This window comes from Halichoerus grypus, chromosome 6 (genome assembly GCF_964656455.1).
Source record: "Halichoerus grypus chromosome 6, mHalGry1.hap1.1, whole genome shotgun sequence".
NCBI classification, from domain to species: domain Eukaryota; kingdom Metazoa; phylum Chordata; class Mammalia; order Carnivora; family Phocidae; genus Halichoerus; species Halichoerus grypus.
In genome coordinates, this window is record NC_135717.1 from 20,187,266 (window position 1) to 20,212,210 (window position 24,945).

General features: G+C 44.4%; 1 protein-coding gene, 1 long non-coding RNA gene and 1 other non-coding gene across 18 annotated transcripts in view; 1 reads left to right on the plus strand and 2 right to left on the minus strand.

Moving 5' to 3' along the window:
- Nucleotides 1-24,945, minus strand: part of LOC144382244 (uncharacterized) — a 129,776-nt gene that overhangs the window by 7,662 nt on the left and 97,169 nt on the right. The window lies entirely within an intron of this gene.
- LOC118550307 (uncharacterized) overlaps nucleotides 3,371-24,945 on the plus strand; it is a 114,090-nt gene continuing 92,515 nt past the window's right edge. For 8 of the 16 annotated variants that reach the window (XR_013448801.1, XR_013448796.1, XR_013448798.1 and 5 more), the window contains exons 1-3: nucleotides 3,372-4,552; nucleotides 5,348-6,569; nucleotides 22,625-22,744. The gene's annotated coding sequence lies outside the window, so the exon portion shown is untranslated. Of the gene's footprint in view, nucleotides 4,553-5,347; nucleotides 6,570-22,624; nucleotides 22,745-24,945 lie in introns of those variants that run through there. The other 8 variants (XR_013448795.1, XR_013448793.1, XR_013448792.1 and 5 more) reach the window with 3 other exon arrangements.
- LOC118525402 (small nucleolar RNA SNORA31) lies at nucleotides 24,305-24,438 on the minus strand. Its single transcript, XR_004912154.1, has one exon. It is a non-coding gene; the product is annotated as a small nucleolar RNA SNORA31 (small nucleolar RNA).

Genomic DNA, 24,945 nt, shown 5'->3' on the forward strand with positions numbered 1-24,945 from the left:
TGCAGCCTTCCCTCCTGCTCATCATTCACATACAGGCCGCCCTTTAGCCCTTCTTACAAGCCCCATATAGATTATTACCCAAATAACTTCAAGTTCATGAGCCTCATCATTGTGCCTTGACAAAGGTACAGAGCAGAAGGATTTCATTTTCTCCTCTTCACTCATTGGTAAAGGGAGTGATTCCCACCCTAAAGTTATGGGATGCCCGGATGCTGAACAGTTGAGTTCGACAGTAATTTATAACCCATGTATGCTCATACCCCATTCCATGCAGGGCCACAAGGGGGTTTTACCTGGGAGCAGAATGAACAATGGCTGTGGGGGGCAGACTTTGTAGTAACAAGAGAGTGAAGGTGAGCCCTACTTCCTGCAGGAGTGAATGATTAGCTTGCTGGATAATTCCACAGGCTGTCAGGGAACAGGACCTTACTTCTTAGGGAGAAACTGTGCCCGGTCCCTGGGATAAGGAGGGCTGTTTGGCCAGGAGACCTGATCTGTGGGAGCAGAGGGGGAAGGGAACTTAGAGTAAGGCCATTAGAGGCCCTCTGATATTCCCTGATGCCAAGACAACACTTCTTATTGAATCTTAATCTCACGCTCTCCATCACAGTGGACTCTGATGTGTCCACATCATTTTCAACCTGGGACTGAAACTTTTAAGGAGTAGGACAAGTGCTTCTCTCGGAAGTGAAATTGTCACGTGACCAAGAGGGGGAGTTGGTCTTCAAAACCAAAATGTATCAACTGCCTTTGATGGTCACTCAGTTGATCCCAAGGGAATCTCTAGGTGACCAAGGGGTAGAAGGAAAGACTGACGTCCTCCAGCACCACAGACTCTTGCAATGGACTGTGGACAGAAGCAGCCACCCCCACCTGCAGGTCGGATATGCAGACTTTGGCTTCAGCCTGTAGCAAGAAGGCCTTGGTAAGTACATTGAGCTGGTGGGGGTATCATGACCCGAGGAATAGCAGACAGCGGGATATGAAGGCTCAGAGTCTGTGAGAGACTCCGTTTCCAGGAGAGCCCAGTGCATGGTCAGCAATTGCTTCTTTCCTGGTCTATAACCCAGGGCCATGGAGGGCTGTTTCTTGCATTGGGAGCCCATGGACAATTCCAGGGACTCCAGGAAGCTGGAGAGGTGGTTGCTAAAGCCTTTTTACTTAGGGCACTAACGGGTGATATTTTTTTTTTAATTTTATTTATGTTCTTGAGACAGAGCTTGAGCTGGAGGAGTGTGTCAAAAGGAGAAGGAGAAGCAGGCTCTCCACTGAGCATGGAGCCCCATGCTGAGCTCCGTCTCAGGACCCTGAGATCATATCCTGAGCCAAAGACATACACTTCACCAATTGAGCCAACCAGTCATCCCCTAACAGGCGATTTTAACTTGGACAGATCCTAGAGCCTTTTGTTGAGGGGAGCCCCACCCAACATGGGCTCATTGAGAAGTAACAGCCTAAATGGGCTTATGTAAAATTTATAAACAAGGAATATGTCACCTCCAGAACCCCAAAAATACTGAAAAATGTCGGACTTGCATGTCCTTTTTTTTTTTTTTTTAAAGATTTTATTTAGTTACTTGAAAGCACGAGAGTGAGAGCACCAGGGGTGGGTATGGGCAGAGGGAGAGGGAGAAGCAGGCTTCTCACTGAGCAGGGATCCAAGGTATGACTGGATCCCAGGACCCTGGGATCACAACCTGAGCCAAGGCAGACACTTAACCGACAGAGCCGCCCAGGCGCCCCTGCACTTGTATGTCCTTAACAATATGTCAAACAAATGTCCTCACAGTAGGATGTCATAAATGTGATGTCATACCTATGTTCCTGGAGAAAGACGGGTGCAGTAAGATCCTGCCCACAAAGATGCCTGTGATAGCAGAGAGGTTTGGGTGCCCTGTGCTTAACAAGGTAAAATGTGTCCCCTTCAAAGTCAAGGCACATTTGACTGAGAGGATGTTGAAATACGCATGGAACAGAACATACTGGCCAAATCTATATTAGCAAAATATTCCCCATCCTTAAATTTGTTGGGCTCCCTTGTGTTTTTTTTAAAGATTTTATTTCTTTATTTTAAAGAGAGAGACACCTAGTGCACGAGCCCAGTGGGGCGGGCGGGGGGGGGGGGAGGGAAGGGCCGAGTGAGAGAATCCCAAGCTGACTCCACCCTGAGCACGGAGCCTAACATGGAGCTGGATCCTGTGACCCTGAGATCATGACCTGAGCAGAAAGCGTAGCCCACTGAGCCACCCAGGTCCCCCTAGGGGTCTCAGAGGTTTTAAGGGGACCAGGATTTATTTTAATCAGGTATGATAAGTTCGGAAGATATAGAAGTAACTGTCACAATGGAAGAAGTTTTGTAGATTTACAGATCCCAAGAAAGGAGGTTCTGAGAGCCATGGAGGGCCTCCCAGGGAAGCACCAGGGTTGGTCAGGAGAAAGAGGGAGTGAAGGGAAAATGTGGGCAAGACTGTTTATTGTGGTTTCCATGGGAAGGGACAGGTGAGGCAGGGTAAGCAGGTTTAAGACTGGCTAGTTTGAGGGGCGCCTGGGTGGATCAGTCGTTGAGCGTCTGCCTTCGGTTCAGATCATGGTCCCAGCGTCCTGGGATCGAGCCCCGCATCGGGCTCCCTGCTCCGCGGGAAGCGTGCTTCTCCCTCTCCCACTCCCCCTGCTTGTGTTCCTTCTCTCGCTGTGTCTCTCTCTGTCAAATAAATAAATAAAATCTTAAAAAAAAAAAAAAAAAAGACTGGCTAGTTTGAATAATTTCAGTGGGCTCTAGGCCATAGCGGTGTCTGGAGTAATCTGTCTCTGCCTCTGGGGTGATGAGGGCAGGGGATAGTGGCCTGAGTGTAAGAGCTTCTTAGAGGAGGTGCTTGGGGGTAAAGGCTCTGTATTGATTGGTTTAGATGTGAAAGGTGTGCTCACAGGCAAGCTGTTGACCATCTCTAGGAATTAACTAAGCCTGCCAGGGACAGTCCCTCCAAAGTCAGCAAGTCTGAGATGTTAAAGCATTAAATACAGAAGCTAGAAAATATGGTTATTTTACTAGGTATAACCATAATTGGAGCCCTGGTATAGAGTCCATGAGTGAGCCAACTGGTGCATCTTAGCAGACATTAAAGTTAATTCAGAACCTATGTTGTAGAGGCACAAAAGCCAATTGACCTCCTTTTATCTTTTGCCATATAAATTATTTTAGTAAATCTTGGAATTTCAATTGGTCAAATTGTGAACCTACGGTCAATTAATTTGGGGGGGGGGGAAGGGTTCTTCTTCTTGTATCCAGTTTTCTTTCTTCCATTCCTCCTCTTTTCATATTTGTTTGTTCCTGGATATACTTGTGGGGTGGAAGAGTGTGTTTTTACCCTGCTCGTCTTTCTCTGTTTTTTTTTTGTCTACCAGGAAGATCATTTTGTCCATGGCCGGAGTGGGAGCCTCAAGCCCCTGGATCCCGAGATGAGTCCCTGGACGCGCTGGGAAGCAACAACACCAAGAGAAAGCAAGTGTGTGGAGGAGGGGTTTTGCACTGGGAAAGAAGTGGAGCACCAACGGCCCTCCCTCCACTTTTGTGTTTCTCCTCAACTCCTGAGCCCTGGGCTGCCATGGATGTGCACCTCAAAACCCTGAGGGCTCTGGAGGACACATGAGAAGAGGGAGAGGAGCAGCAGCTGGGGAGATGGGCAAGCAGCCAGGGAGCCATTTTTACTTATCCCTGGGGTCGTGGCCTCCTTCCTTTCCACCCATAGCACAGAGGGTCATCCCCCGGACGGTGCGTGGGGTGCACTCTCCCCAACAGGATCTGTCTGTCTGCCCCAACACCCAGTCAGTGGAACTCAAGCACACCAGTCAGCAGGTCGTGTGGTTGCCGACCTCAGCGGGGAGCCTTGGAGACTGATACAGGCCAGGTGGAGGTCACACTGATGGCACCTCCCTCCTAGATACAGTCAATTCACATCTGTACTCACCTTGTTGGCAAGGATGGGACATTAGTTTGGAAACAGATGGCGACCTCCACTTGAGCCAACAGAACCCGAGCTAACACACAAGCTGGCCCACAATTGCCAGTTCCCTCCCAGATCGTGATTGTCACCTCTGAATCAAAGCTCAGCAAAGAACAGAGGTGTCCTTTGCTTAGAAAATGACAGAGGTATATCAGTATATCTGCCTCCACCTTCTTCCAAGTACCCTCAGCCTCACAATCCACACCTAGGGGATTGACACGTTATACTACTAGCCGTTGACACTTATTACTGACTAACACCCATGGGATGTGTCCCCTGTCAAGCTGGGAGACTGTGCTAATTCAGTGGTTTGCATTACCCTCTTGGCAGCGGACCACTCAAAGAAAGTGGTGTGTTTCATCTCACCACCCCCCCTGGCAAGCCTCCCTAACCTCAGCCTTCCCCACTGTCATTTCTACTTTGGCTGTCAATGAGCTCTTGTCCCTCCATAAAATACTAAGTAAGCTTTTGATATATGATCTTGCTCTAAGATATATACACTGGCTTTTTATTGTTATTGTGCTTGTGCTTGTGTGTGTAAGTGATCCAAGGTTCTTTTTTTTTTTTTATGTGATTTTTTTTATTGTTATGTTAATCCCCATACATTACATCATAGTTTTAGATATAGTGTTCCATGATTCATTGTTTGTGCATAACACCCAGTGCTCCAGGCAGAACGTGCCCTCCTCAATACCCATCACCAGGCTAACCCATCCTCCCACCCCCCTCCCCTCTAGAACCCTCAGTTTGTTTTTCAGAGTCCATCGTCTCTCATGGTTCTTCTCCCCCTCCGATTTCCCCCCCTTCATTCTTCCCCTCCTGCTACCTTCTTCTTCTTCTTTTTTTCTTTCTTAACATATATTGCATTATTTGTTTCAGAGGTACAGATCTGAGATTCAACAGTCTTGCACAATTCACAGCGCTTACCAGAACACATACCCTCCCCAGTGTCCATCACCCAGTCACCCCATCCCTCCCACCCCACCCCCCACTCCAGCAACCCTCAGTTTGTTTCCTGAGATTAAGAATTCCTCATATCAGTGAGGTCATATGATACATGTCTTTCTCTGTTTGACTTATTTCGCTCAGCATAATACCCTCCAGTTCCATCCACGTCGTTGCAAATGGCAAGATCTTATTCCTTTTGATGGCTGCATAATATTCCATTGTATATATATACCACATCTTCTTTATCCATTCATCTGTTGATGGACATCTTGGCTCTTTCCACAGTTTGGCTATTGTGGACATTGCTGCTATAAACATCGGGGTGCACGTAGCCTTTCGGGTCCCTATTTTTGTATCTTTGGGGTAAATACCCAGTAGTGCAATTGCTGTGATCCAAGGTTCTTTAAGTTTGAGTAGATCCATTCAGTGCTCCAGGCAGAGAAATGGAACATACAAACTTCTTTATTTACCTAGAAAATGTTTTCTAAAAGCGCAGTACAAAATATATATATGAGGAACATCTTAAATATGCACAATAATGAAACACCTGTGAACCACCGCAACTTGAGAAATGATTGATGTGCCTCTGTAATCCTTCTCCTCCAGGGTTCTACCCTCCCCATTCCCTAAAGGTCACAATGTGGTAATTCTTGTTTCCCCCCCTCCATTCCTTTCTTCTACTGTACAGTATTTTATCATATATGTGCCTTTCTCTAAACATTCATTTTGCTTGGTTTGAACTTTATAAAAATGTTCTATTCCCTTCTTTCACTGAATAGTATGCTTCTTAACTTCAGCCATTGATGCTTGTAACTGGCAGCTCTAGTTGGCTTTCACTACTACACAGTTTTGCATTGTACCAGTTTTCTGCACATTCTTTCCTCCACATTTGAAAGGCGATTATGTGCGCAAAGCCCTTACTTAGCACAACTCCTGGCTCAGGGTCAGCGCTCCATGAACATTTGCTCAGTGGTTGAGACTGAGCCCCAAGTCACTGTAACACTAACACTTTTTTCCGCCAGCTGGATTCTCTGCGCTTCGCCCTAATGCTGAAGATCTCTAGATCACCCTCCACCCCCCGCCCCCAGTGAATGACAGGTAGAAAATATTCTGACCAGCCGGAAGAAACCCGGTGCACTCCCCGCGCACCCATGACTACAATTCCCGGAAAGCATTGCGATGCGCCTTTACGTCCATCTCTGTTTACTTCAGCCCCCCCACCCCGCTCCCCGCCGCCCTCCGGGGGTAGTGGGCGGGGCTACATTTGTATCCAATGAGCCCTTCCGCGGCGCCAGTGGGCGGAGAAATTGTCCAGTGAGCGTCTGGGCAGAGGCGCCAATGAGCGGGAGGTTGTTAGGGCAGCTGACGTGAGCGGCGTCACTGAGCCCCAACAGCTGAGCCCGGGGGAACCAAGTCCTCCTTCCTTCCCGGAGGCTGGCTCGTTCCCCCGGCGTCTGCGGACCCCGCTTCGATGTTCTCGGTGGGTACAGCACCCCGGAACCTCCACGGCCATGGCCACTAGTCTGAGGACGCCCTCTTTCAGCTCCTGTTCGTGCTCCTCGACAGACACAGACGACGAGGGAGTGCGCGGCACTTGCGAAGATGCTTCTCTGTGCAGAGGTGCCTGCGGGGCGCGGGGTCAGGGGCCGGCGTCCCCGGGGGGCTGGGGCCCGGGTGGGAGGCGGGCCTGTGTCTCCAGAACGCGCTTGTTCGCCAAAAGGTAGCCGTCACCTCGTGCGACCCTCGTTTCGTGTGAAGGGCACAGCGCGGGGCTTCATTCACGGAGCGGATAATTATCTCCGTTGTGCTGTGCGCCAGGCCTGGGGAGAGCGTGACTGGGAATGCGGCCTGAACCAGGCCGGCGGGGTCTTGGCCTCCTCGGGGCTAAAGTCTTTATGGAAGACCGACGAGAAGCAAGTAAGTCTGGTGTTGATAGGGGAGGAGGAGTTCAGGTTCTCCCTCTTGAATAGGTTGCATTCCGTTGGGGATGTCAGGGTCCCCGTTGTGCACCTGAGATCAGGTCAGTCAAGGTGTGTTGGGGCGGGGGGATGGTCTGCCCCGGAGCACGTAATACTGGTGCGCAGAGCCGGGACTTTGCAGAGCTCTTGCGTGTCTGCCACAGGAGTCTACATTCTAGGGGTGTAGTGGGGGCAGCGTTGTGAGCACAGATAGGTGTCACATATCGGAAAGCCCAGGTGGAGTGTACTTCATTCATTCGTTCATTCAACAGAAAGTGTTGAGAGTGTACTTTGTGGTAGGCCCTTCCCTTTGGGTGGGTGGTGGGTATTCAGCGATTGGGAACCCATGGTAAATAGGACTGACATGGTGTGCGATGTACTCACGACCTGGTTGGAAAAGACTGGAAGCAAATAATTGCCCACGAAATACATAATTACAGTTTTGCGTTGAGTGCTGAGAAATACAGGGTGCATTGTAGTTTGTAATTTAGGCAATAATGGTTAACCTGAGAACAGAGGGCTAAGAACAAAACCGGGATGTGTGTGTGTAGGGGGTGTTCACTTAGAGCAGGGAAGGAGTGTGAACTGTTAAAGGAATTGAGAGAATGCCCTTGAAGCTGGGGCCACGTGTTGACTGTAGGGTGGGGAAAGCCAAGGTTTGGGGTTAAGACTTGCACTTTTTGTAGGTTCTTGGAGACTAAGCATAGTGATTTAAAACATGGAGTCCAGAGCCAAGCTGATCGTTGCTCTGCCTCTCATGAGCTGTGTTCCTAAACCATTCTGGGTCTCAGTTTCCTGATGTGAGAAATGGGGATGATAATAATCCCACTTCATAGATGATTGTATAAAAATAAATGATATTTAACCTAAATGAAACACTTAGAGCCATGTCTGACATGTAGTGGGTGTTAGTGGTGGTTGATTAAATAGATAGATAAATACATACATAAGTATTGAGGACTTGGAAGTAGTGTGTGGTGAAATTTGTGAACCTAAATGCCTTCCAGCCAACTTCATTTCTTCTCCAGTGTTCAGGTGCTGTTGACCACATGTGTAGAACTGTTGAATTAGAAATAATTTTCTCATATCAACTGCTACTTGCTAAGAGACTCTGAAGTGCCAATTGAAATAATCAGAGAGAAAGAAAATACTTTTCAGTAGCATATTATAATTAAGTTTATTTAAAATTTATTGATAATATTGATTATTTAATATTTGTTGGTAAACGTTTTGCAAACCTGCTTACTTAAAAAAAAGTAAGTTAACTGTAGAGTAATTCAGACACAGCAAAAGGACAGAGAAGTAATATAACCAGAGCTTTCCTTTTCTTGACTCTCTGTGGGATAGCTTTTATAATTTCTGTTTTCTCTGCCTCAGTTTTCGATTCCCCCCTGTGTCTTCGGACATCTGAACATTGTAAGGGAAGTTTGGGTTTGGAATTGCAGAGACTACAGTGGTACCCAGCCCAAAGTGCACATCAGCAGAGTCTGTGGGGCTGTTTAAAGAAAACACAGATGCTCACGTCCTCCTCTAGCCTCACTGAGTCAGAATCTTCTGGGATAGGTTCTGGGCTATAACCCAGGTATATTTGCCATCTGGATGCATTTCGCAAAGCTTTTTTACACTGGGCATTCCTTCATCTGAACAACAGGCAAGAAGATTGGGAGAATCCCTAAGTTAATGTTTGAAGACATTTTGCAGGGCTCTGTCCTTCAAGTTCTGTGATAACGTGATCTGCATCTTCACTGTAGTGTGTTAAACCCTTAAAGTTTTTCAGAAAGTCATGTGATTAATAACATAGGGATTCATGCGTGAATCATGGGCAAATCACTCTGTGCCTCAGTCCTCTCTTTGGAATGGGGATAAGAATGGTAACCCACCTTTGGGATGTAAGGATTAAATGAGAAATAGATCCAAGGCAGTTAGCACAGGATCTGGCACAGAGTGAAGCCTTCCATAAATTATTATTACTTCTTTTGTTTCCCCCCATTACTTATTTATTTTACAGATTTTATTTACTTATTTAATTAATTAATTAATTTATTTTTTATTTATTTATTTTTTAAAGATTTTATTTATTTATTCATAAGAGACAGAGAGAGAGAGAGGCAGAGGGAGAAGCAGCCTCCCTGCTGAGCAGGGAGCCCGATGCGGGACTCGATCCCAGGAGTCTGGGATCATGACCTGAGCGAAGGCAGATGCTTAACCATCTGAGCCACCCAGGCGCCCTATTTATTTATTTATTTTTTAAAGATTTTATTTATTTATTGACAGAGACACTGCGAGAGAGGGAACACAAGCAGGGGGAGTGGGAGAGGGAGAAACAGGCTTCCCGTGGAGCAGGGAGCCCGATGCGGGGCTCGAAACCAGGACCCTGGGATCATGACCTGAGCCGAACGCAGACACTTAACGACTGAGCCACCCAGGCGCCCCTACTTATTTATTTTAGAGAGAGAGTGCATGCCCCTGGGGAGGGGTCAGAAGAGGAGGGAAAGGGAGGGGGGAAAGAATCTCAAGCAGAATCCACACTGCGTGTGGAACCCAACTTGGGGCTCAGTCTCAGGACCCTCAGATCATGACCTGAGCCGAAATCAGGAGTCAGATGCGTAACCAACAGGGCCACCCAGGCGCCCTTTGATTTCCCTCCATTCTGAATATTATTTGGTTCCAGTACTATGTCCTAGCTGTAGGTTAGGCTGGTTCCTGCTGCCCTAGGTTATAGCCATAATGCCCCTAAAATCACCTTAAGAAAGCCAGTTAGCCTCCCAGGACACCTATGATCCCTCCAAGAATGGGAACCAGCCTTTCCTCCCGTGACAGTGGTCAGTGTCCTCCACAAAGGCCACTGGAAGCACACCTGTCGTTAAATACAGTGGCTTCGTTACTCATCCTGAGGGAGAACCCACGTCATGGGGACTGTGGGACTGATCTGTAAGAAAGAGGGTGTTATGACCTCACTGATATGAGGAATTCGTAATCTCAGGAAACAAACTGAGGGTTGCTGGAGTGGTGGGGGGTGGGAGGGATGGGGTGGCTGGGTGATAGACACTGGGGAGGGTATGTGCTATGGCAAGCGCTGTGAAGTGTGCAAGACTGTTGAATCTTAGATCTGTACCTCTGAAACAAATAATGCAATATATGTTAAGAAAAAAAAAAGGAAGAAGAAGAATGTAGCAGGAGGGGAAGAATGAAGGGGGGGGAATCAGAGGGGGAGATGAACTATGAGAGACTATGGACTCTGAGAAACAAACTGAGGGTTCCAGAGGGGAGGGGGGTGGGAGGATGGGTTAGTCTGGTGATGGGTATTAAAGAGGGCACGTTCTACATGGAGCACGGGGTGTTATGCACAAACAATGAATCATGGAACACTACATCAAAAACTAATGATGTAATGTATGGTGATTAACATAACATAATAAAAAAAAAGAAAAAGTTTATACAAAAAAAAAAAGAGGGTGTTAGAAAGAACTTACAGGATTTGGGCTTTGGGCGTATGTTTTTGGGAGTGTTCAGGGAAGCAGGGGTGTGCTCTGGACTGGGTGCTGAGGGGAGGCAAGACAGTTCTGGGACTGTGTAGCTCCATCAGTCTCTCCTAGAAGGAGGTGTGAGGAGCGTGACGAACGGTGTCAAACAGACCTCGGTGGAGCTGTTGGCGAGCCTTTCTTCCAGTGAGAGAGAGTCAGGGGTGCTGGATCCTGTAGGAGGGTTGCAAGGGGCTGTCATCTGAGCTGGGATGGCCAGGGAAGGCCCCCTGAGGACAAGGGTGGGGAAAGCCTTGCAGGAGGTGAGGGAGTGAGCCTGTGCATGTCTGTGGGAACAGTGTCCCAGGCAGACAAGGGGGAGTAGGAAGCCCTCTGTGGAGAGAGCTGGCTTGACTTGTTCCAGGAATGACAAGGCCACAGTAAGGGAGAAGGGGCAGAGTAGCAGATGGGGTGTTAGGGACCTGGTGTGGTGGCCATTGGGGGATTTTGAACTGAAGAATGAGGTGAGCTGACTTGGGTTTAAATGGGATCACTTCAGCTTCTCTGTTGAGAACAGTGAGGGTGGAAGCAGGGTGATCAGTTAGTAGGCTACTGGAATATTCCAAGTCAGAGATGCTGCTGGGCTTGGATCAGGATGGTAGGAGTGGAAGTGCTGAGAATCGAGCAGATTCTGGGTATATGTTGAAGGGAGAGCTGATGGGATGTACTGACAGATTGGATGTGTGTGAAGACAATGAGTCAAAAGAAGGTGCCCAACCTTCTGGCTCATGTGAGATACGGCTCCCTCCAGAGGCCCCTGACACCTGCGACAAGGTCCAGCCCGTTACCTGTTCTCTGTGCATCTCCTTTGTGGCAGTCAGTCCCATTGCAATGCAGACATCTCGTTTAATGTTTGTCTCCCCCGTGGGAATAATGGTGCCGAGAGGGACCATGTGTGTCTCAGTGCCATGTGCCTTGTAGACCCCTAGTAAGTATTTCTGAGCTGGCAGAGTGATGAGGAACTGAATGTAGATGCTCAAGGCTCTATTTCCTGATGAGGTCTCCAGATTCCCATGTTCTTTCTCACTGGTTTTGAGTGGTCTGTGTGTTTTAGAAACCAGGCCAGGGGCTGTAAGACTGAAATTCTACTGTGAGAATTCCAGAAGTTTTTCTGATGTCAACCGCATCGAAAAACGTTCCCTTTGACCTGCAAGTAGGTCAGAGGGTCACCTCTTGGGAGAGGCAGCATTTTCTGGAGGGCCTAGGCCTTGCCCGTGCACTGCTAGCATCTTCCCAGCTCTGCTGAGTCCAGGGCTGAGATTGTGATCTCAAATATTCTGAAGGTGGGGGCTGCTGCTTTCCCTCCCCAGAGAAGACATGTCACTTTAGGATGAGAATATTCTGGTGAGGACAAATTAGCTGCCAAATTTGCCCATCAAGAAAGTCGAATAAATCGTGGCTTTACTAGATTTTCGCTGCCTCCCCCCCATTTTTTCCAAAAGGGAACAAATTAAATTTTCGAAAGTATCTGTGAAAAGCAATGGTCTCAGATCTAGAATACTAATTATTTTTCTTTTATGGTTAATTTTTTTTTAAGATTTTAGTTTTAAGGAATCTCTGTACCTCACTTGGGGCTGGATCTCAATCTCATAACACCCGGATCAAGAGTCACATGGTCGTCCAACTGAGCTAGCAAGGTGCCCCTTTAGGATTAACTTTTTAAATGACAGAAGTAAATACATTTCCCCCAAGCAGCCTAATTTGAATATACTGTGCATACAATTTTTTATGTGTTTTTTAATGGCCAAATGGTATTCCACAGTGTGGTTGTACTTTATGTGACGATTCTTCTGTTTGTTATTTGGGTGGCTATGGTTTTGCTATTAAGATAGGGCTGTGATAAACATCTTTGCATGTGTGTTTGAGTTTTCCAGCAAGATGGATTTCAGGGTACAAACTGCTGCAAAATGATCCTCAGGAGTGGTTATGTCATTTTTGGTTTTCACCCATGGTAAATGAGATGCTAATCACAGAATATTTCTCAGTCTTTTAAATTTTTTGTCAAGTGGCAGGGGAAAAATAATGCCTGTTTTAAATTTATATATATATATATAAATGTATGTTTTATATTTAAATTTAAATATGTATTTATATGTATTTAAATTTATATATGTAGCTATATATATTTATACATATACAAATATATTTTTAAAGATTTATTTGAGAGTGAACACGGGGGAAGGGCAGAGGGAGAGGGAGAGAGAGAATCTCAAGCAGATTGCCCGCTGAGCGCAGAGCCTGACTGGGGCTGGATCCCACAACCCTAAGACCATGACCTGAGCCAAAATCAAGAGTCGGATGCTTAACCGATTGAGCCACCCAAGTGCCCCTTAAATTTATATTTTTATAATCACTAGTAATACTGAGCATTTTTAGTTGGTCACTATCACTGATACTTTTTTACATGAATCCTCGCTCCCTATCATTTTCCTACTGGGTTGTTGTCTTTTTGTTTGGGTGTTTATATTTTTATTATTGATTTGTAGGAACTTTTTATATGTAGGGTAGTAGTCCTTTGCCTGTGTACTTGTTGTAGTATTTTCTCTCAAACTATTGTTTGTCTTTTGGTTTAGCTTGTACCATGCATTTCATGATACATTTCATTCTGAATCTTTATGGTGCCAAATCTCATAGTCTAACTTTATAGCTTGTGGCTTCGGATAATGCTTAAAAAGACCATTTTCAGTCACTACTTTTTCTTTTAGCACTTTTATGGTTTGGGCTTCTGTTGCTTAGACCATTCATCTATCTTTATTATTTTGTATGTTATAAGGTAGCAGTTTTTGTCCCTACACCATCTAGTGATGGTCTATATCGCCCAAGGATTTGAAACAGCACTTAGCTACTAAATTCTTATATATACTTTAACATAGCCATGGGTATATTGTTCTTCACTTCCAGTTGGAATTGCTTTTTTCATTTTGATGCCTGAATATTTTGACTTGCGATATAACTTAGTTGTGAATTGATTGAGAGCTCCTATAGCTTGCTTCTAGAGTAAGAATAGGTTTGTACCAGGGAATAGCCCCCTTTTCTTAGTTCATTTGAGCAGCTGTACTCCAGGAAGGAAGAAAAGAAAGGAACACTGACAAAAAGCATGTGTCTAAGCCTGTGAAAGCAATAGCTTTTTAGGTAGTCCTACCATGTAGACTTCAGCATACGTGTCATTGGCCAGAGGTAGTCATGTGGCCCTACCCCTAGCTGCAGGGACATGGGGGAGGGGAGAATTTCTCACAGGGCAGATTGATACCTTGAACAAAATTGGGGCCCTCTTAGTATGGAAGCAGGGGTAAGTGGATATTGAAAGAGGAACTTTGTGGGTCAGCTACATCTCTCATCTTTTTTTTTTCCCTTTAGAATTACCCCAGGTAGGGGTGCCTGGGTGGTTCAGACAGGTTGAACTTCTGACTGTTGATCTCAGCTCAGATCTCGATCTCAGGGTTGTGAGTTCAAGCCCCACATTGGGCTCCATGCTGGGTGTGTAGCCTATTTAAAAAAAAGAAAAAAAGACAAGAATCTCAGGTATTCTTAAGTGACAGAGGTGGGACGGCAGGGGAGAAAAGGAGATAATTTGTAAAATAAAATGCTCAGGTCTTATTGTTCAGTTTGATGAGCATTAAGAAATGTATACAGGGGCGCCTGGGTGGCTCAGTCAGTTAAGCGGCTGCCTTCGGCTCAGGTCATGATCCCAGGGTCCTGGGATCGACCCCCGCGTCAGGCTCCCTGCTCAGTGGAGAGTCTGCTTCTCCCTGTCTCTCTGCCTACTTGTGCTCTCTCTCTATCTCTCTGTCAAATAAATAAATAAAATCTTTAAAAAAAAAAAATGTATACAGTTGACTCTTGAACAAGATGGATTTGAATTGCATGGGTCCACTTATATGCAGATTTTTCAATAAATATAGTCAGTACTGTAAACATATTTTCTTTATGATTTTCTGAGTATGTTCTTTAGTGTACTTTACTTTTTTTTGAAGATTTTATTTATTTATTTCAGAGAGAGAGAGACAAGGCGAGAGAGGGAACACAAGCAGGGGGAGAGGGAGAGGGAGAAGCAGGCTTCACGCCGAGCAGGGAGCCCGATGCGGGGCTCGATGCCAGGACCCTGGGACCATGACCTGAGCCGCAGGCAGACGCTTAACGACTGAGCCACCCAGGCACCCCTTTCGTGTACTTTATTGAGGGAATACAATGTATAATACATCTAACATAGAAAATATATGTTAATCAACTGTTTATGTTATCGGTAAGGCTTCTGGTCATCAGTAGGCAATTAGCAGTGAAGTTTTTGGGCAGTTAAAAGAAAGTGAAATGAAAATTTTTGACTGCACAGGGGTCAGTGCCCCTAACCCCTGGGTTGATCAAGGGCCAACTGTATGTCTGTGCACCACCCCCAAAAACAAGATATAAACTGTATCTGAAATTCCAGAAGTTTCCTTTGTATCTCTTTCTTGTTAGTCTCCTTACCTCCACTGGTCATTTTCTGATTTCAGAATCTATGATAGATTATAATTGCCTTTTCTTGTACGTTGTGTAAATGGAATCAAGCAATATGTATCCTTTTGTCTTCTTTCACTCAGTGTGTTCTTTGCAATGTTGTGTGCACTTATCAAAGATACACAAAGCCAGATCCTACTTTAAGTGGTGAGGACAGATTTTAATCAGTAATAACTATTGCAATCAGGAAAAGAGTCCAGCATGAATGAAACTCAACCTTGATTTGTACAGAGGGTATTTTATTTTTTAAAGATTTTATTTATTTTTTGACAGAGAGAGACAGCTAGAGAGGGAACAGAAGCAGGGGGAGTGGGAGAGGGAGAAGCAGGCTCCCAGGACACTGGGATCATGACGTGAGCTGAAGGCAGAGGCTTAACAACTGAGCCACCCAGGCACCCCACAGAGGGCATATTAAAGAGACAATGAGGGAGTAACACCAGAGGTGAATAAAGTCAGAGAAGTAAAAGATTACAAAAAGTGGGAAAGGTGTTAGTCCATGTGAAACCACGTGGATTTACTCACTGGGAGACAGAGGCCAGACTTTTCATTGTTGGCTGAACAAACCGTAGATGCCTTGAGTTTTCTCAGCAGGGACTAAGGGTGACTGGAGTCACCCTAGGGGTGGGGTCTTGAGCTGTTAGAAAGTATGTTAGTGTTTGGGCGAGTCTGCATATGATAAGCCAAGGTTGAGGCCCCTTTGAGAAGAGGGCTCAGAGGAGTCTGGCTAGCGTTTGGTTAAGGAGAGAGTCTTTGTGAGCGTAAAATAGTTTGGTCCTTTGTATGTAGTGTGCATATACCACAATTTGTCCATCTGTTCATCTGATGATTAGACATTTTGTTGTATCCAATTTTTTGGTCATTGTGAATAGGCTACAGTAAACATTCTTATAGCAGTCTTAAATTTCTCTTGAAATTGCTTAGTGGAATTGCTTAGTCACAGGGAAGGGATATATTGAACTGCTAGACTAATTTCCAAAGTGGTTTATCAGTTTACAGCTCCCACCAGCAATATAGTAACACTCCAGTTGTTCAGCATCCTCGTTAACATTCTGTGTTGTCAGTGAGGGTGAAATAGCATCTCATTATGGTTTCACATTGCATTTCCCTGGTCACAAATGATCTTAGGCACCTTTTCATGTGTTTATTCGGCATTCCTACAACTTTTGTGAACTGTCTGTTCAAGTCTTTTGCCCATTTTTGTTGTTAGTGTTGTTTTTGGTTTTGACTTATTGGAGTTTATTATATATTCTGAATAGGAATTCTTTGTCCTACAGATGTATTTTAAAAATACATGTATAGGAAAATAAAAATTTTAAATACCTACAGTAGCATCAAAAAATGTAAACTAGTTGGGGTGACTGGGTGGCTCAGTTGATGAATCATCTGTCTTTTGATCTCAGCTCAGGTCTTAAACTCAGGGTTGTGAGTTCAAGCCCTGCATTGGGCTCCATGCTGGGTGTGGAGCCTACTTACAAAACAAAAACAACAACAACAAAAAAACCCCATACTGGCTAGGACTAAGTCTCATGAAAGACATGAAACACCTTTACACAGAAAAGTAAAAAACCTTGTTGAGAGGAATTCAAGAAGACTGAAATAAATGGGAGATCTGTTTTGTTCATGCGTTGGGGAAGATTTGATGTCATGGAGATTTCTGTTCTCCACGCCTTGATTCATGCAAACAATGCAATCCCAGTTAAATCCTAGCCATGTTTTTTAGAAGAAATGAACAAGTTGATTCTAAAATGTATATGGAAATGCAAAGGGTCTGGAATAGCCAAAAAAGTCTTCAAAAGAAGAACACAGTGGATGAACTTACACTGCTTATTCTTGCTTAATTTTAAGACTTATAGCAAAGCCACAGTAATCCAAGTCTTTGCCATAAAGATAGATCAATGAACAGAACAGAGAGTCCAAAAAATAGACCAAACACAAGAACTGTCGATTGATTTTTTCCTAGAGCGTCAAGTCAGTTCAGTGGTGGAAAGGGAAGTCTTTTTAATGAATAATTCTGTGTGACCTGGACATTCAGGCGGAAAGAAAATGGACCTTGACCCCTCCCTCATTCTGACATATAGACATTAATTTGGGATGGATCATAAACCTAAATATGAAAGCTAGAACCAGGGGCGCCTGGGAGGCTCAGTCGCTTGAGTCCAACTCTTGATTTTGGCTGAGGTCATGATCTCAGGGTCATGAGATTGAGCTCCCTGTGAAGCCCTGTGTCAGGCTCCACGCTAAGCGAGGAGTCAGCTTGAGATTCTTTCCCTCTACTGCTCCCCCTGGGCGCGCTCTCTCTCAAATAAATAAATCTTAAAAAAGAAAAAAACTAGAACCATAAAACTTTTGTATGAAAACATGGGAAAATATCTTGACAACCTTGAGGTAGACAAATGTTTTGTATACAGAACACAGAAAGCTCTAATTAGAAAGGAAAAATAGGTACACTAAGAAAATGAACAGGCAAGACAGACTGGGAGAAAATATTCAGAATACATGTTCCTAAATGTTTCATTTTTTCCAAAAGTACTTTAACATTATTCAGATCTATGGTATCTTATTATTCTATTCTTTATTAACTGTTTTTTTGTTTGTTTGTTTGTTTGTTTAAGTCAGATATGAGACATTGTACCATGGGATATTTCTGATTGGCTTCTCCTCCTTATTCACCCTCTGGTGAATGTTGGTTTCTTTTCCATTCATGTCTTGCCCAGTGTTCAGGGACTACTTGCAGTAGAGACAGTAGATTTTAGATCCTATTGATCCTTGTGAAGTAACTGGCAATTAGATGAAACCAGAAAGCAATACTAGTAGCTTCCTTTGGGAGGAAATGATAGCCTATGAGTCTTAGTTAATTGAGGCCCAGTGTTGTTTTTTGTTTTAAGATTTTATTTATTTATTTGAGAGAGAGAGAGAGTGGAGGGGGGCAGGGGGAGAGAGCCAAATAGAGTCTGCACTGAGCGTGGAGCCTGATGCGGGGCTCCATCCCAGGACCCCGAGATCATGACCCGAGCCAAAGGCAGACGCTTAATGACTGAGCCACCCAGACGCTCTTTAACATGTCAGACCTGGGTACTAAAAAGAAGTGAGTTGATTTAAAGGAATATTAAGGGGTGTCTGGGTGGCTCAGTCGGTTAAGCGTCTGCCTTCGGCTCGGGTCATGATCTCGGGGTCCCTGCTCAGCAGGGAGCCTGCTTCTCCCTTTCCGTCTCCCTCTGCCACTGCCCCTGCTTGGGCTCTCTCCCTCACTTTCTCTCTCTGAAATAAATAAATCTTTTAAAAAATATAAAATAAGGAATATTAAATGGAGCAGGTGGTATGTGAACATCATGAAAATTTCAGGGCAACAGTGGATTGAATGAACACTGAGAAAAGGTTTTTCTAAATGTGAGATCTTTTTTTCTCTTTTTTCTTTTTTTTAGAGTGGCATTGAATGCAAGACTTTGGCTGAGGTTCCTTTTATTTATTTATTTATTTATTTATGTATTTATTTATTTATTACTTATTTATTTATTTTGCCTGTGGATGTCCAATTACTTCAGCATAATTTGTTGGAAAGGCTTTTTCCTTTGGATTGCTTGTTCAACCTTGTTGAACTGTCAGTCATTTTCAGTAAATGGTATGTGTTTTGTGTCCTGCTCAGAAAGGTCATTCCCATCTCAATAGTAAAAATTAATTAATCCACATTCCCTTATATTTTTTACCTCTAAATTTTTGCTCTTTCTGAAAGTTATTATTATTATTTTTTTTTTGGTAGGAAAGAGATAATGATCTAGTTTTCTTTTATTTCCCAAAAGGTTACCCGTTGTCCCCACTCTCCTTGTACTCCCACCGATTTTGAAACTTCACTTTTCTCATAAACGAAATTCCTAAAAATATTTGTGGCTATTCCTGGGCTCTTCATTCAGTTCCAGTGGCTTCTCTATTTCTTCTCTACTTCGAAACTGTTGAATCTATTTTAATTATTGTTATTTGGTACCTGGTAGAGTCAGTTCCCTCTACTTCTCCTATTTCTCTCCTGGATATTTTCATAGGACTTTTCTTTAGGAAATTCACTGGCAAGTTTAGTTAGCTATCCCCCGAATATTCATTTCCTCTTCCTACAGTGTTGGGAAGATGGGGGTGGGGAAGCTACTGGCCAGACTCAGACTACACTTCCCAGTCCCCCTTGCCTCTGAGATGTGGCCATGTGACTAATTCTCGCCAATGGGATGTGAGGGAAATGATACAGGTCTGGTTGCCCTTGATGTGGCTAAGAAGTGGGTCTCCTTGTCTACCTTTCCTGTTCTCCTTTTCTGACCACCTTGGAAGCCAAAAATTTATAATCGTGGGGACACAGGATGGAAGCAGCTGGTCTGTGAATCACTGCAGAGACGGCCCCCTGCTGAACACTCAGGGGTGATAAGAAACAACAGCAACAAAACCCACCACACTTGTAATGCGTTTAGCCACTGAAATGAAACGTTTGTGTGCCACGGCAGCTAGTGTTATTAGAACACATTTATTATCACCTTACGAGTTCTCCCAAACTTCTGTTGTCTTTCTTAGGGTGGCATTAAATTCATAACGCAAAGAGAACTAATATCATTACAATATGGAACATGACGTCTTCCTGTTTCATTAGGCCCTCTTTTGTGGCCACCAGTAGAATTTAAAACAGATCTTTTATACCATCCAAAGATAGTGACAATTAATGCACAGGTGACCTTATTTCAGGAATCTCAGCGTGCACTCACACCTGGTATATGTATTTAATTTTACCTGAATGGAATCATATGACACATGCTGTTTTAGAAACTACATTTTTTTTTAAAGATTTTATTTATTTATTTGACAGAGAGGGAAACAGCCAGAGAAGGAACACAAGCAGGGCGAGTGGGAGAGGGAGAAGCAGGCTCCCCGCTGAGCAGGGAGACCGATGCGGGGCTCGATCCCAGGACGCTGGGATCATGACCTGAGCCGAAGGCAGACGCTTAACGACTGAGCCACCCAGGTGCCCCCTATTTATTTAAGTTTTAGCGAGAGAGAACACGTGTGAATAGTGGTAGGGAGGGGAGGGGAGAGAGAAAGATCCCAAGCAGGCTGCACGCCCAGTGCGGAGCCAGACGTGGGGCTCCATCTCAAGACTCTGAGATCACAACCTGAGCCTCAGCCAGGAGTCGGTTGCCCAACAGACTGCGCCACCCAGGCGCCCAGATTCACTCTTGATGTGTCCTGCAGTCACTGTGCATCATGTTGGAGTTGTCATTATCTGTGCATGTGGACGTGCTCGGTCTTCCTCGTGGTGTGGCTGGACCGCTGCACCTGCAGCCCCTGCCTGCTTCAGTCCACGTACCATTTAAGGGCCATTTGAAGAAGGAGCACAAATCCCGATTGCTATTCCAGAACCATCCATTGATACCTTCTGACGAGATCAAGAAAGACTCTGGAACACAGCCTACACCTGGAGGGTCGGGACCTTGGAAAGCAATCTCAGAGCCAATGATGGCGATCTCTTCAGAAACTCAGCCTCGCCAGTGCCCTTGGCGGCTCGAAGGTCAATGTTGTGTGGAAACTCACAGATCTCCTGAAAGGGAAGACTTAACCAACTCATGTCACTCATCCTTTCCCTTTCGTTCTGTTCAAAAAGTCTGAAAGGGCTTTTTCATAAACACAAAATTAGAATTGTAAGCAATAAGAAAGACCTGGACTAACTGGCAGTGTTTCTTTTTTCTTTTTTCAGTCTTACAATTGATGGTGTCTTAGAATGAAATATGGCATATGGTTAGTGTAGAAAATTCTAAAACAGAGAGAATTAAAACACATACAGCCCAGAAATCTCTGAGGTTTCTCCTGTTTCTCTGCTGTTCTTCAACCTCCCTGTATACCTTCTGCTACTGGAACATTCCGAGGCGCTTCCTGCCCCCATGCTGTTGTCCTTCATCTGGCATAAGCTCTTACTTCTCTTTGTCTCTGTCTCTGTGTCTTCCCGGGTTCCCCACTGTATCCCCAGTGCCTGGCACTTAGCAGACACTCAACAAGTATTGCTTGACTTGATCAAGAATGTTAAACTGAGGGCGAGTACAGAAGCTGCTCCTTGTCATCCAGGAGAGGGCAGTCGGAAGTACAGGGAGGAGCTCCTAGAGGAAGGCGGCTTGGTCAGCTTTTCAGCAGGTAGAGCTGCTCAGCGGGGGAGCGAGTGCCTTCTTTGTGGGGCGTGCTCAGGCAGTAGCTCGGTGTTGTTGAAGGGTGCTTGCCCTGCACGTCAGGGTTGACCAGGTCATTTGGAAGGCCCCTTCCAACCAGACATCCATGTTTGTGGACTCTTCTCACTGGTCTGTGGTTCTTTCTCAACTGCAGATAGGGCTTTTACCACTAGATGGCACTAGATGAAGGCTTTGAGGACAGTGCTCCTCAAACCACCAACAGTGAGAACACAATTTTTTCTCTTTCCATTATTGAAGTATCGTTGATCTGTACAATGTTATGTCAGTTTCAGGTGTGCAACATAGTGATTCCACAAGTTTGTTCATTACTCAGCACTCACCACGATTAAGTATAGTCACCATCTGTCACGGTACAGTTGTTATGACAATATTATTTGACTATATTCCGGATGTTGTACTTTTCATCTTTGTGAGTTATTTATATAAGTGGAAGCTTGTAACTCTTAATTCCCCTTACCAATTTCGCTCCCCCTCCTTTCCGTCTGGCAACCATCAGTTTGCTTTCTGTGTTGAAGAGTCTATTTTGTTTTGTTTGTTTAGAGAACAGATTTTTCATGGCACTTATACCCCAAACACACACTTCAACAACTTCACAAAAACAGTGTTTAGCTCTTACAGTACCTAACGCGTACTGATTTTTTCTATTTTACTCTAGCTGACTGCATTTTCTAAGACGGGGATTTGCAAACTATTACATAGATTTTATGACATGGATGGGTCACAATTCACTGTTTGAAAAGCACTGTTTTAGACAACGCAGCCTGTTCACCCTTGTAAAAGTCTGTGGGTTAGTTTTCCTTGACAGTCTGGGCTGTGGCAAATTGTGTCCCTTAGTGAGTACTTGGTGTGTTTCTGTGTTGAGCTGCTGCCTTGAGTAGCAGTAGGTATGTGCTTCCTTATGGGTGTCTGTGGATGTGGGAATATGGACGTGGGACATGGCGGGGGACGTGTTTGTACAGGATTAGCAGCTACTGTAGTCAAGGCAGCAGTAAGCCTTGTCAGTGGATATGAAGAGAAGATATATTATCTGTCTGCTTCTGGGAGCTCAGAACCCAGCTGGGTGACATCACATACACACACACACACACACACACCCTCCCCTCCCCCCACACACACCCCCTACCCCTTTCAGCTTACTCATCAAGCAAATGGAAATGAACTAATGCGCTCAGAATACCACTTAGGATGTTTCAGGGTGTAACAGAAGACCAACTCCATTTGGTTTATTTATTACTTTTTTTAATGTAAATTCAATTAGCCAACTTACAGTACATCATTAGATTCAGATGTAGTGTTCAGTAGTTTGTCAGTTTCATATAACACCCAGTGCTCATCATATCACATGCCCTCCTTAGTGTCCATCACGAATTACTCCATCCCCCCACCCACCACCCCTCCAGCAACCCTCAGTTTGTTTGCTAGAGTTAAGAGTCTCTTAACGGTTTTTCTCCATCGCTGATGACTTCCCATTCTGTTTTCCCTCCCTTCCCCTACAGTCCTCTGCCCTGTTTCTTATATTCCACATATGAGTGAAACCATTTGATAATTGACTTTCTCGGATTGACTTATTTCGCTCAGCATAATACCCACCAGTTCCATCCGTGTGGATGTAAATGGTAAGTATTCATCTTGTCTGTTGGCTGGGTAATGTTCTATTGTATATATATATATATATCTATCACATCTTCTTTATCCATTCATTTGTCATTGCACATCTCAGCTCTTTCCACAGTTTGGCTATTGTGGACATTGCTGCTGTGAACATTGGGGTACACATGGCCCTTCGGATCACTACATTTGTATCTTTGTGGTAAATACCTAGTAGTGCAGTTGCTGGGTTGTAGGGTAGCTCTATCTTTTTTTTTTTTTTTTTTTAATATTTTATTTATTTCTCAGAGAGAGAAATAAGGAGGGGGAGCAGCAGGCAGAGGGATTAGCAGGCTCCCCACTGAGAAAGGAACCCGATGCGGGACTTGATCCCAGACCCTGGGACCGTGACCTGAGCCAAAGGCAGACGCTCAACTGACTGAGCCACCCAGGCGCCCCACGGTAGCTCTATCTTTAACTTCTTGAGGAACCTCCATACTGTTTTGCAGAGTGGCTGCACCAGCTTGCCTTCCCACCAACAGTGTAAGAGGGTTCCCCTTTCTCCGCATCCCATATTTGTTATTTCCTTTCTTGTTAACTTTAACCATTCTGACTGGTATGAGGTGGTATCTCATTGTGGTTTTGATTTATATTTCCCTGATGCCGAATGAAGTGGAGCCGTTTTTCATGGGTTTTTGGCCATTTGTATGTGTTCTTTGGAGAAATGTCTGTGCATGTCTTCTGCCCATTTCTTGACTGGACTAATTGTTTTTTGAGTGTTGAGTTTGATAAGTTCTTTATAGATCCTGGATCCTAGCCCTTTATCTGATAAGACATTTGCAAATATCTTCTCCCATTCTGTAGGTTGCCTTTTCTAGTTTTGCTGACCTTTTCCTTTGCTGTGCAGAAGCTTTTTATCTTGATGAAGTTGCAATAGTTCATTTTTGCTTTTGCTTCTCTTGCTTTTGTAGATGTATCTAGCAAGAAGTTGTTGTGGTTGAGGTCGAAGAACCTCCTGCCTGTGTTCTCCTCTAGTATTTTGATGGATTCCTGTCTCACAGTAAGGTCTTCCATCCATCTTGAGTTTATTTTTGTGTATGGTGCAAGAAAATGGTCCAGTTTCATTCTTCTACATGTGGCTGTCCAGTTTTCCCAGTACCATTTATTGAAGAGACTGTCCTTTTTCCACTGGATATTCTTTCCTGCTTTGTCGAAGATTAGTTGACCATAGAGTTGAGGGTCCATTTCTGGGTTCTGTCTTCTGTTCCATTGATCCATGTGTCTGTTTTTGTGCCAGAACCATAGTGTCTTGATGATTACAGCTTTGTACTATAGCTTGAAGTCTGGCATTGTGATGCCACTAGCTTTGGTTTTCGTTTTCAACATTCCTCTGGCGATGCGGGGTCTTTTCTGGTTCCATACCAATTTTAGGATTATTTGTTACACTCTGTGAGAAAAGTTGATGGTATTTTTTTTTTTTTTCCTTTTGCAACACTTCTCATAAACTCAAATTTCAGATACTTTGGAGTAAAACAAGATTTCATTGTTGACAAGGTTACTTCTGAGTTGCAGAAATTCTTCTGGTTTTTCCATGTACTCCCCCATTCAATCTTGACTGCCATAATGAGACAGACAGAAAGCGCAAGGACACTTTTTTCTTGCATCTCTAGTGGAAACCTTAGCAGCAGACAGGAACTGCTCCAGGTCTGTCAAACGGATGCATAAGTTGATGGTATTTTGATAGGGATTTCATCGAATGGTTAGATTACTCTGTGTAGCATAGACATTTTAACAATGTTTTTCCAATCCATGAGCACGGAACGTTTTTTCATTTCTTTGTGTCTTCTTCAATTTCTTTCGTAAGTGTTCTGTTGTTTTTGGAGTACAGATCCTTTACCTCTTTGGTTAGGTTTATTCTTAGGTATCTTACGGGTTTTGGTGCACTTGTAAGTGGGATCGATTCCTTCATTTCTCTTTCTTCGGTCTCATCGTTAGTGTATAGAAATGCAACTCATTTCTGTGCATTGATTTTATATCCTGCTGAATTCTTGTATAAGTTCTAGCAATTTTGGGGTGGAATCTTTTGGGTTTTCCACATAAAGTATCATGTCATCTGCAAAGAGTGAGAGTTTGACGACTTCTTTGCTCAGTCGGATGCCTTTTATTTCTTTTTTGTTGTTGTCTGATTGCTGAGGCTAGGACTTCTCTAGTTGAAAAACTGTGGTGAGAG